This window comes from Capsicum annuum, chromosome 6, assembly GCF_002878395.1.
Source record: "Capsicum annuum cultivar UCD-10X-F1 chromosome 6, UCD10Xv1.1, whole genome shotgun sequence".
Lineage (NCBI taxonomy): Eukaryota > Viridiplantae > Streptophyta > Magnoliopsida > Solanales > Solanaceae > Capsicum > Capsicum annuum.
In genome coordinates, this window is record NC_061116.1 from 7,021,474 (window position 1) to 7,033,875 (window position 12,402).

Sequence of the window (12,402 nt, forward strand, 5' to 3'; positions counted from 1 at the left end):
ACAACACCTTGACCAAGGGAACTTCTTTGTTCCTTAGTCTTCGGACATTGAAATCAAGAATCTCAACAGGAATCTTATCAAAAGAAAGATTTTCTTGAATGTTAGCACTCACAGAGGAATCCAATACCACAACATCGCTAATATGCTTTCTAAGCATGGAGACATGGAATATTGGATGAACAGAGGACAACTCGGAAGGCAACTCGACCTCATAAGCTACCTTACCAACACGGTTACAAATTTTGTAAGGACCAACATAACGGGGACTAAGCTTCCCCTTCTTTCCGAATCTCTTCACCCCCCTCATAGGTGAACTTTTCAGACACACTAGGTTACCAACTTCAAACTCAAGGTCTCTCTTTCTAACATCCGCATATGACTTCTGATGAATCTGCGCAGTTTTCAACCTTTCCCTAATCAGCTTAACTTTTTCCATAGCCTCGAATACTGAATCAGGACCACTCACAGCCGCTTCACCCTTCTCGAACCAACCTATGGGTGATCTACACTCCCTTCCATACAAGGCTTTAAACGGAGCCATGCCAATACTAGAGTGAAAACTGTTATTGTAAGCAAACTCTATCAACGGTAAGTGATCATCCCAACTTCCCTTAAAGTCAAGTACACAAGCTCTCAACATATCCTCTAAGTTCTGGATGGTTCGCTCAGCCTGACCATCGGTCTGCGGATGAAAAGCAGAACTCAAAAGCACTTGGGTACCAAGACCCTTCTGAAAAGCTTTCCAAAATTACAAAGTAAACTGAGTACCCCTATCCAAAATGATAGACAAGGGAACTCCATGCAGTCTGACTAGCTCTCGGATATATAATCTAGCGTAATCCTCAGCAGTATATGAAGTATGAACAGGCAAGAAATGAGCAGACTTAGTCAATCTATCAACCATAACCCAAATGGAATCATAATGGCGTCGGGAAGGAGGTAAACCAATCACGAAGTCCATATTTATATCTTCCCACTTCTAGGTGGGAATACTAAACTCTTGCATCATACCACCAGGTCTTTGGTGTTCAACCTTGACCTATTGCCATGTTGCATACTTAGCTACAAACGCTGCTATATTTTTCTTCATGCCACTCCACCAATAAATTTCTCGCAAGTCTCGGTACATCTTGGTGGCACCAGGATGAATAGAATATCGCGCCCCGACACTTCAGCTATAATCCTCTGTCTCAGATCATTAACATTCGGGACACACAATCTATCCTGCAATCTCAACACACCATCTCCTCCTTGGGAGAAAACCTCTACTTTTTGGTCCTTGACTGACTCCTTCAGTCTGACCAAACTAGCATCTAAGTATTGCTTTTCCTTCACTTCCAAAACCAAGGAGGATTCGAAACTACTCTGAACCCCTATACTACCTTCAGCAGAGTCAAACAATCTAACCCCCAATCTAGCCAAACGATCTACATCACGAGCCAACTCTTTCTTACCTTCTACCACATGCGAAACACTACCCATGGACACTCTACTTAGGGCATCCTCCACAATATTGGGCTTGCCCGAATGGTACAGCACACTCGTATCATAGTCCTTTAACAATTCTAACCATCGTCTCTGCCTAAGATTTAATTCTCTCTAGGTAAACACATACTGCAGACTCTTATGATCAGTGAAAACATAAACATGGACACCATACAAATAGTGTCTCCAGATTTTCAAAGCAAACACAACAACAACATACTCAAGGTCATGGGTGGGGTAATTTTTCTCATGGGGTTTCAACTTTCTGGAAGCATAAGCTATCACCTTACCCTTCTGTATCAATACGCAACCCAACCCAACCCAACTCTCGAAGCATCATAGTACACCACAAATTATCAACACCATTAGGAAAAGTCAAAACAGGGGCTAAAGTAAGTCGAGTCTTCAACTCCTAAAAACTCTTCTCACAAGATTCGAACCACAAGAACTTCACTTTCTTTTGGGTCAACCGAGTCATAGGAGACGTTATAGAGGAAAAACCCTCAACAAAATGGCGGTAATAGCCAGCTAAACCAAAGAAACTTTGGATATCAGTCGGAGAAATAGGTCTAGGCCAATTTCTAACAGCTTCGATCTTTTGGGGATCAACTCTAATACCCTCAAAAGAAATGATATGACCTGGAAAAGCAACTGACCTTAGCCAAAACTCATACTTACTAAACTTGCCAAACAACTTGTGATCTCTAAGGGTTTGCAAGACAGTTCAGAGATGATCAGAATATTCATCCTCACTTCGGGAGTACACCAGTATATCATCGATGAACACTATGACAAACATATCCAGATATGGTTTGAACACTCGATTCATGAGGTTCATGAAAGCTGATGGGAGATTAGTTAACCCAAAAGACATAACAAAAAACTCAAAATGGCCATAACGAGTTCAAAAAACGGTTTTTGGGATGTCACACTCGCTAAATTTGAGTTGATGATAGCCGGAATGAAGGTCTATCTTTGAGAAATAACTTGCACCTTACAATTGGTCAAACAAATCATCTATTCTCGGAAGGGGGTACTTATTTTTTATGGTGACTTTATTTAGTTGGCGGTAATCAATGCACATACGCAAAGAGCCATCTTTCTTTCAATGCACATACGCAAAGAGCCATCTTTCTTTCTCACAAACAACACAAGAGCACCCCAAGGAGAAACACTGGGCCTTATGAAACCCTTATCTAATAGATCTTTGAGTTTCTTTTTTAACTCCTTAAGTTTTGCAGGGGCCATACGGTAAGGAGGAATAAAAATGGGTTGAGTATCGGGAAGAAGATCAATCCCGAACTCTATCTCTCTATCAGGAGGTATTCCTGGGAGATCATCCGAAAAGACATCAGAAAACTCATTGATGACGTTAACAGAATGAAGAGTTGGAGTCTCAGACTTAGTGTCTTTGACTCTAACCAAATGGTAAATACACCCCTTGGAAATAAGCTTTCTAGCTTTGAGGTAAGAGATAAAATGACTCTTAGGTGACACAGAATTCCCAGACCATCATTATTTATTCTCCCTCGATGTGGAGGCATAATTCTGAAAGAGGAGAGCACGAATCAATAGTAGAGAGAGACACTTTAAGCACGATAGACTTCTGAAAGAAAGAATCACACTTTTTCCTAAACCGTCTTGTAGCCTCTTGCTCATAGATGTGGAGCGCTACACACCGATGATCAAGACTCTAATTAACATGGCTTGTTAGACTCCCTAGGACACCTTAAAATCTTAGGCTCTGATACCAAGTTTGTAACGCCCCGAAAAACGGGTCCTGGAGCGTCACACAATGCTTGAGGCTACGAGTAGCCCCAAGCTAACCCTTTGAGCCATTTTCATTTAGTTCAACACAAATCAATGGGGTTTCCATAAATAACCCTCAAATATTAACAGAGTAATCATCATCCAAGAATAAAAGAATTTCAGAAAGATAACAAAATACGACTTATTAGTCAAATCCCAATATCTATACTAGCCTCACAAGCCTCTAAGAAAATTAATAAAACCAGTGAGCCATTGAGACATGCCCTAACTGACTCATACTCAGTTATCAAATGTAAATAATTCCATGAAACCGACATCAGACATCACGTCTTTGGAACATGAGGACTCACCACGACAGAGGATGTAGAACAGTATGCCCGAAGAATCACTGTAGAACCTTGAACTAAGCACCTGAACCTACATTTTGAGAAAATCCAGCCCACATTCGAAGATGTGAGTCAGTACCATGGAAAGGAACCGAGTATATGGGGGTGTATGCAATTGTATAAACATCATCATCATAAATATTTATAAGAAATATGCAGGATGTATGAAAGACTCACATAGCCCGAAGAAAATCATCATAATCATGAGAGGATGAAATAAGTACAATAACACATTTGAGTCATCATATAATTTGTCAATCACTTTCAGTTCATCAAGAATATCCATTCTCATAATGTAAGTATCATTTAAATCTTTCGAAAGAATAACTTTCACAATTCCACTTTCGAATCACTTCACCATTCACCATAGACACAAGGAAACACACACAAACTGGGAGATCCTATAACCGACATAAACCATGTGAGCTACATGGAGTCCAACGTACAACCCACATTGGGGAGAGCCGTCCTATCCTTGCTATCGGAGTAGGACTATCGATATCAAATCCACACAAACTAGTGATCACTATATAAATTAGCCTTAGGCTCACTCCTACGGGGGCACGTAGTTCTAGGGAAGTAAGGTCGCTTTATACCTCCCACTCGGTGCTAAAGATTTCTCCCGGACTTAGCTCAGATCATTTCAAAGATAATCCAAAACAAAACAATTTCAGTAATATATAAATATACATCGGGAGCCATCATGCTTCCCATCTATCAAAATCAACCACGTTGTGGATTTCTTTCATACTCGAGTTCAAAACAACTCCATTAAGACCAAAAGTTCAAATCATTCAAAATATCTCAAATATTCAACGTCAACGTGCTTATAACACACACTTTATCAAAAAAAATACAATTTTCAATGGGGATTCACGACCCAAATATTAAAATCATGATAAATATCGTTCAAGATTCATGCTTTATATCTCCACACATATAAATTCATCTTTCAAAATCATAAACATCAAGATTTAATAATAATCATCATAAGATATGGGTTCATGCTTCAAATTTGTAAAAATCAAATAAAAATCATGCCTTTGTAAAGAAAATTACTTTTGGGCACAAGAACGAAAGAGAGTTCTTATTGAAAAACCCCACATACCTTGAATGATGAACTTTATATCGATAATTATTTTTGAGATGTTAATCATTCCTTTGAATGATGGTTCTTGGATTTCTTGAATTAGGAACTTGGAATCTTGAATAAATTTGTAGAATTAATGGTGAACTTTGGAGGTTCTTGAAGTTGGATGTAGGAGCTTAGGGTTTTCTTTTTGAGGGAATTTGATGAAATATAATATATAATGCTTCTAATAGGCTTTAATATAGGGTTTGGATGGATTTTGGGTGAGGGGGGATGACCAAAACGTCCCTAAAAATTAAATAATTCGCGAATCTGTCCTTTGGTAGACTGTTTTGATAATCTGAAGTAGATCAACCATAACGTTTTACTCTGATATCCAAATTGGATGAAACTAATTTCATTAGACAAAGGACTCTCATATATTTTTGTTGATATATAGTATCTCACCCAGATCATTGTGTACGAGGAGTTATGATCATTTGAAGTTGGCCCAAAAATTCACTTTTGATAGGCTGAAGTAGATCGACCATAACTTTTTGCTCCGATTGATAAATTGGATGAAACTAATTTCATTGGAAAGAGAACTCCCAGAGCTTTCCGTTGATATATATCATATCACCCAGATCATCATGTATAAGGAGTTATGGTCATTTAAAGTTGGAGCAAAAATACGCCAGGCCTCAGTACTTTTTCCTGCACGTTTTACTGTTCACTACTATTCACGGTTCGATCGGAATGTTCATAACTCGTCGCTCGGGTGTTCGTTTTGGATGATCCACATATAGTTAGAAATCTTATTCGATAATCTACGCAATGGTGGGTCATAATCTAAGACATTCGCACGAAAAATTTATAATTCATTCTAGAAGATAGAACCCAACATGTTTACGCACAAAATTTCAATGAAAAATTTTCTGGGGTATTACATTGAATCTTTGAACTAGTCTAAAATAGAATTGTATATATAACTTACGACTTTTATGTTTTTATCACTCATTTTAAAAGTATTTTAATGTTGATTTTCGTATAGTATTTATTGGACGATATTTAGTACATGCATTGTTGTAGTTAGATTGATTGGTGGGAGCTCTTGGAGCTTGATTTACCTAATTAAGTTGTATATATATATATATTACAGTATTGAATTGAATCAAAATGACAGAAAGACATTTGTAAAAGCTGCCATTCACCACTAGTTTTTTTTTTGGGAAAAAAAGAGACCTCATGGGGTCGCTTTTTTGCATTTTTATTTTTCATGATATTAACAAAAGTGACATCATGTGGTCTCTAGTCTACAATTTTTTTCCAACAACGCCAATAAGAGACCTTAAGGGGTCATTTTCTTATTTTAAAAAATATTTTAATAAAACATTAAGAAATAATAGGGACCTCATGAGGTCCCTATTTCAATTAAATTTTTTTTAAAAATAACCAAATAGTGACCGTAAGAGGTCTTCTATATAAAATAATAATCATATTTAAAAATAATTTAGATACCTCACGAGGTTTCTTTTGAGAAATTTTGAAAAATAACTTAGTGACCTCGTGAAGTCGCTTTCTAGTGACCTCATGAGGTCTCTTACAAAAAGCGATCTATGTTTTAGAGACCTACCGTTGAGTTCGCTTTTGAGGTCTCTTTTCCTGGTCTCTTTTTTATGTCTATTTTTATAATTTTTTTAGTAGTGATTGATACCCAAAGTTTTAAGGTTCTGCCTGAAAATCAAAGCACCCAACTATCTTCTTACTTTAATTGGTGGGTTTTTTCCATCCTATACCAATTTTTATATATTTCTTACATAATTATATCTAATTTGCATCTGATTTGAAGGATGCTGAAACACCACAAATTAACACCTAGGTTCGCACTTGGAGATAGTCTTTTGATGTAGGGTTCATCAAGTCTGCTATTGATATCTGAAAAATGTTAAGTCAACTTCAATTAAGATTACCTCGATTTCTTAGACATATGAGGGAACCAACCTATACAACTATACCAACTTTTCAATCGATATTCAAATCAAAGACAAGTTTTAGGATTCATCTTGTCAACTGAATTCAATACTCTCGACGAAATGTATAAATTTATGTGAAAAATAATTATAATTACAATAATTAATATATACAAACTCATATTTTAAAAAATTCAACAAATTTTAGATTAAATATCAAAATTATATCTTTAAAACTTAATTATTTAATTCATTTATTGTCCTTGATATTTATTTTTTTGAAAAACCCAAGATAATTCACAATCGCTACAATCTCTATCCTTCAGATGAACACTCAGTGTGTACTAGGTAAACCCCCACCCCCACTCTTACCCCTAACTCTGTAATCATCCGCAAACCACATAGAAAATATAAACCGCATTAGGCAACCCTATGCGACAGGCTCGATTCGAAAGACATTGAGGAGAAATCGAATTTGACTATTCATGTAGATAATGTTATTTTTTTTGGATCTTTTCTCTCCCACATCAGAATTTTACTATTTGGGGAGGGGTTTTTAGAGTTATAAAAGAACTCTTCCTCCACCCATTTTAATCATCCCTAAATTGTTCTCTTCTTCCACAATTAATAGAAAAGGTTGCCTTGAGCGGTGCTCGGAGATTAAGTCTTTTTGGCTGAACTCCATTATCAAATTTTTTTGGTGTCTTTATTTTTAGTATTCAATGTTATTTGTCTGGTATTTTTATTAGTGTTCTGCCTGGTTCAATTGTTTCGAACTAGTTCATTTCACTAAGTTGTTCTGTTGTAGTGGAAAAATTACCCAATTTTTTCAACAAGTGGTGTCAGAGATAAGATTTTGTCTGAGTATGCTTGATAGTTGCAGCTTTGTCTGATCTTCCACATCAGAAAAGAATTTCTTTGGTCCTTTTGAACCTAAGGCTTGTCCCAGGCTAAGGTTCTGTCTGATTATGCTCTGTGGTTGCAGTTCTCTGTGATCTTCCACATCAGAACAGAATCACTTTGGTCCTTTTGAAATCTTGGCCTGTTTGTATTTGTTGTAATATTGCATAATTTTTATTGAGTCTGTAATGACAAATAAAGATCAAGAAACGAAGGATCCTATTTCAAATACTACACCGGGGGCATCGGGCTTCTCGTCATCATGGTCGAGATTTCTGTTGTCCAGTTTAAAGTTGATGGTGGAAATATTTGATGGTACTGGCCATTTCGGTATGTGGCAAGGAGAGGTTTTGGACTCTATTTTATAGCAGACTCTTGATATTGCTATTGAGGAAAAGAAACTAGAAGAAGTAGAAGATAGAGATTGGAGCATCATTAATTGGTTGGCGTGTAGAATAATTCGATTGTGCCTGCTGTCCAAAGAGCAGAAGTATGCTTTCAAGAATGAGACTTCTGCGCACAAATTATGAAAGGCATTGGAGGACAAGTTTCTGAAAAAGAGTGGTCAGAACAAGCTCTTTATGAAAAAAAGGTTGTTCCAATTTGATTATCAACCAGGTACTACTATGAATGAATACATCACCATGTTTAATCAATTAGTAGCAGACCTGTTGAATTTAGATCTGAAATTTGAGGATGGGGATCTTGCTTTGATGTTGTTATCATCTCTTTCCGATGAATTTGAACATTTGAAAACTACGTTATTTCATGGAAAGGATAATGTGTCGTTAGATGTTGTTTGTTCTGCTTTATATAGTCATGAACTGAGAAAGAAAGATAAGATGAAAAACAAATCAACAACATCCGAAGAAGCATTGGTGGTAAGGGGTCATCAGCAAAGCCAGACTAAGGAGAGAAGAAGAAGGTCCGAATCAAAGAGCTGAGCCATTGCCAAAGATGAGTGTGCTTTCTGTCATGAGAAAGGGCACTGGAAGAAAGGCTGTCCGAAGTTGAAAAAGAAAAAAAAAGAGTCCGCAAGATGAAAATGTTGCAGAATGCAAAAGTAATGTGGAATTAGATATTTCCTTAATAGTTATGTCTTCAATATCTTCTCATCCGTGGATATTGGATTCAGGATATACCTATTATATGTATCCTATTTGGTAATGTTTTTTTTGAATTTTAGGAACTCAATGGTGGGGTTGTTTACATGGGTAATGATAATCCATGTAAAATAACCGGGATAGGTTCGATCAAGCTGTAGAATCATGATGGATCCACCAGAATTTTAAGGGATGTGCGGTACGTGCCAAAGTTGAAGAAGAATCTCATCTCATTGGGGGCTCTTGAATCTAAGGGCCTAGTTGTGATAATACGAGATGAAGTTCTTAAAGCAACTTCAGGAGCACTGGTGATATTGAAAGGCATGAGCAAGAACAATTTGTACTACTACCAAGGTAGTACAGTGTTGGGGACAGTAGCAGCAACAACTTTTAGCACCAAAAAGGATGTTAAGGTAAAAAAGCTGTGGCATATGTGGTTGGGACATGATAGTAAAAATTCCTTGCAAATTCTTGCCAAGCAAGGATTGTTGAAAGGTACGAAGACTTGCAAACTTGAAGTTTATGAGCATTGTGTTCTGGAAAAGCAACGAAGAGTGAAGTTTGGCATTGCAATTCATAATACCAAGGGTATTTTTTATTATGTGCCCTCAGATGTGTGGGGACCTGCCAAAACTCCATTCATCGGAGGTAGGCATTATTTTTTCACTTTTGTTGATGATTTTTTCCAGGAGAGTTTGGGTGTTTACTATGAAGAATAGGGATAAGGTGCTTAGAATTTTCCTTAAGTGGAAAGCTCAAGTTGAAAAATAGATAGGGAGAAAGATCAAGGTTCTCTGAATAGAAAATGGAGGAGAATACAAGAGTGGTCCATTGATGGATGTATCCCAAGACTGTGGCATAGTTCGATACATCACTGTTAGAAAAACACCGCAATAGAATCGGGTGTCAGAGCGTATGAATAAGACACTTGTGGAGAAAGTTTGTTGTATGTTGTCTAATGCTGGGTTAGGCAAAAAAATTTGGGCTGAGGCTGTGACGTATGCTCAACATATCGTCAATCGTTTGACATCATCTGCTATAGGTGGCAAAACTCCATGATAAGTCATCAATTTGATGACTTTCTAGAACCTTTTAAGCCTAAATTATCATGTTTTTCCATTGATTTGATGGTACTCTCTTACTTAATGCCCATTTATGTAGGTAAAGGTAAAAAAAGAAGATTGGACAAGGTATCCAAGTCATCAAGAGGCCAAATGTGAAGGAAATGAGTCATCCGCTTCGCATCTTCTTTGCATCCGCTTCACATTTGCTTTGGAGCTGCTAGCCATCTGCTCTCTATCTTCTCTTCATCCTCTTTGGATCCGCTCAAGCAGATCAAGAATAAGATGACTGTATTGTAATTTTCATCAAATGTAGAGTGGAGTTTAAAAGGGGTCTTTTAGCTCATTTTTCAAGACATATTTTCATCTCTTAGCAAAATAGCCTCCCTTTTAGATCTTAGCTTCTCTCTTCTCTTTTAGCATCTATCTTTTCATCTTTTGAGAAATTTTTACTAAACTTGAATGAAAAATACATGGTAGTGACTTTCCTTTGAAGAATTATTGAAACCCCAAGTGTGGAATTACATTGTCTCTATTTCTCATGGATGAAGTGAATGACAACTTTGGTATATTCTTATCCCTTTTATCTATGAGTAGCTAATTTCCACTCTTGGGGTTATGCTTGCTTAGGTAGTGGTAGTGCATGGGTTTTAGCTAATTATTTTTCTAACTAGTTAATTGTGATGGGTGTTGTATTTATTTCATGAATTAATTGAGAGTTGGGGGTTGCAAACTCCAACCACCCTAGAACTCATGTCATTCTTGAAAGAGAGAACTTGGGTGAGGAATAAATGCAACCAATAACTTGATTCATTTCATTTAATCATATCTCTTAGACATAAGCATGTCAATTGAGGCAATAGATGTGGGAAATTTTCACACGTGTGAGGTGTTTGAAAGAACCCATTTGTGAAATTTGGTGTTGTAATTGAAAGATTGACATCAATACATTGACATCTAGCCTACCCAAGACTTTTAGCTAAAAGTTAAATAAATGGCCAAATACCCATGCATGATCCCACACCTATAATTGCATAACCCTAAGGCTTATTCTCAATTGAATTCACTCTTAGCATTCTTCAATATCAAGCAAGTGCACTAAAATTGAAGTAGTTGTCATTTATAAACACATTCAAACTAAATCCCCCCATTTTACATTTATGCTTGCTTTATTCACACTACGGGTCATCTTTTAGTAGACTATTAATACTTTTGAGTTTTGAATTCCATGCTTTCACTCCTGGTCGATTTGACCCCAACCTAAGTTGGGTTATTATATTGACAATGATCGCTTATACCCATTCAAGAGTGTAATTTAAGGGTTATAAAAAATAGCGCCGTTGCCGGAGAATGGAACATAGTTTTCACTCTTGTAGTGTTTTAGTTACTTTGGGTTAGCCGTAGTGTTTTATTTTAGATTGTTTGGTGTTTTTGTTCTTTCTCAGGTGCGTTTAATAGTATACACGATACTATGAGCCAATACGATAGTAATGCCGGGAGGATTGATGGATATCTTGAGGATGCGGATCACCTCGGTGATGCGGGCCGAGCTAGTGCTATTCGTATTCCACCGGTGGAAGGAAATAGAGTATTTCACATTACTAGTGTGATGCTTCATTTGCTTTAAATGAAAGGGTTATTTGGAGTCCAAGCTCATGAAGATGCTAATCTACACTTGAAGAATTTTATTGATTTGTGTTCTCTATTTGACATAGCCCACATATCACAAGAGTCAATCTGATTGCATCTTTTCCCATTCTCTTTGACGGGAGAAGTGGTCTTATGGTTACGATCTTTGCCTGTGAGATCTATCACTACATGGAGTAAGCTCACAGAGGCATTCTTGGAAAGATATTTTCCTCCTTCTCGGATGTTGCAACTAAGGGATGAAATCATCAACTTTTGCCAACTTAATGGCAAACCTTTATATGAAGCTTGGCAACGATTCAACAACAAGTTAATGCAATGCCCAAATCATGAGGTCCTGGATAAATACTTCTCCAAATTTTCTATAGGGCATTAGATCAATTGAACAAGATGATAGTCAATAATACGGCCGGGAGTTTTCTTGTTAGACTATCGTATAGTGTTGCCTTAACTTTATTAGATCAAGTGACCAAGCAAAGTAGAGGGTGACACACAAGAGATACTGAGGTGTCCATGGGGGCTCCCTCCGCATCTTTTGTGAGCGAAGAGCAAAAGAAAAAGGATAAAGAAAGAGATGCAAATATGGCTAAAGTGATGACACAACTTGATCTTCTTACCAAGCATGTGATGGGGGATCCTCCAATGAAGGTTAACGTCGTTGCTTCTAAGAGTGATAAAGATTATGATGATGAGAAAACAGAGTCTCTTGATGAAGAAATTCGGTTCTTGTCAAACCAATCGGGGGGTTCCCGCCCTACCTACCAAAGGCAATGTGGGAATCAAAGTTGGAAGGAAAGAGATCATGATAGTGATTGGCGTGATAGAGATCGTGATTGGAGAGATAAATAGAGAGATTATGATTGGTATATACCTCTACATGATCGAGATAAAGGTTAAGAGTCAAGTCCATTGACCTGGATAAGCTCAAAAGTGAAGATGTCCTTACTCGAATTTTAATGGGAGTTGAGGGGACCGACAATATAGTGAGAGAAATTAAGGTGAATTCTCACA

At 37.2% G+C, this 12,402-nt stretch overlaps 1 non-coding gene across 1 annotated transcript; it reads right to left on the reverse strand.

Moving 5' to 3' along the window:
- Window positions 1-11,621: 11,621 nt before the first annotated feature.
- Window positions 11,622-11,727, reverse strand: LOC124899898. The gene has a single exon (XR_007057459.1). It is a non-coding gene; the product is annotated as a small nucleolar RNA R71 (small nucleolar RNA).
- Window positions 11,728-12,402: the final 675 nt, after the last annotated feature.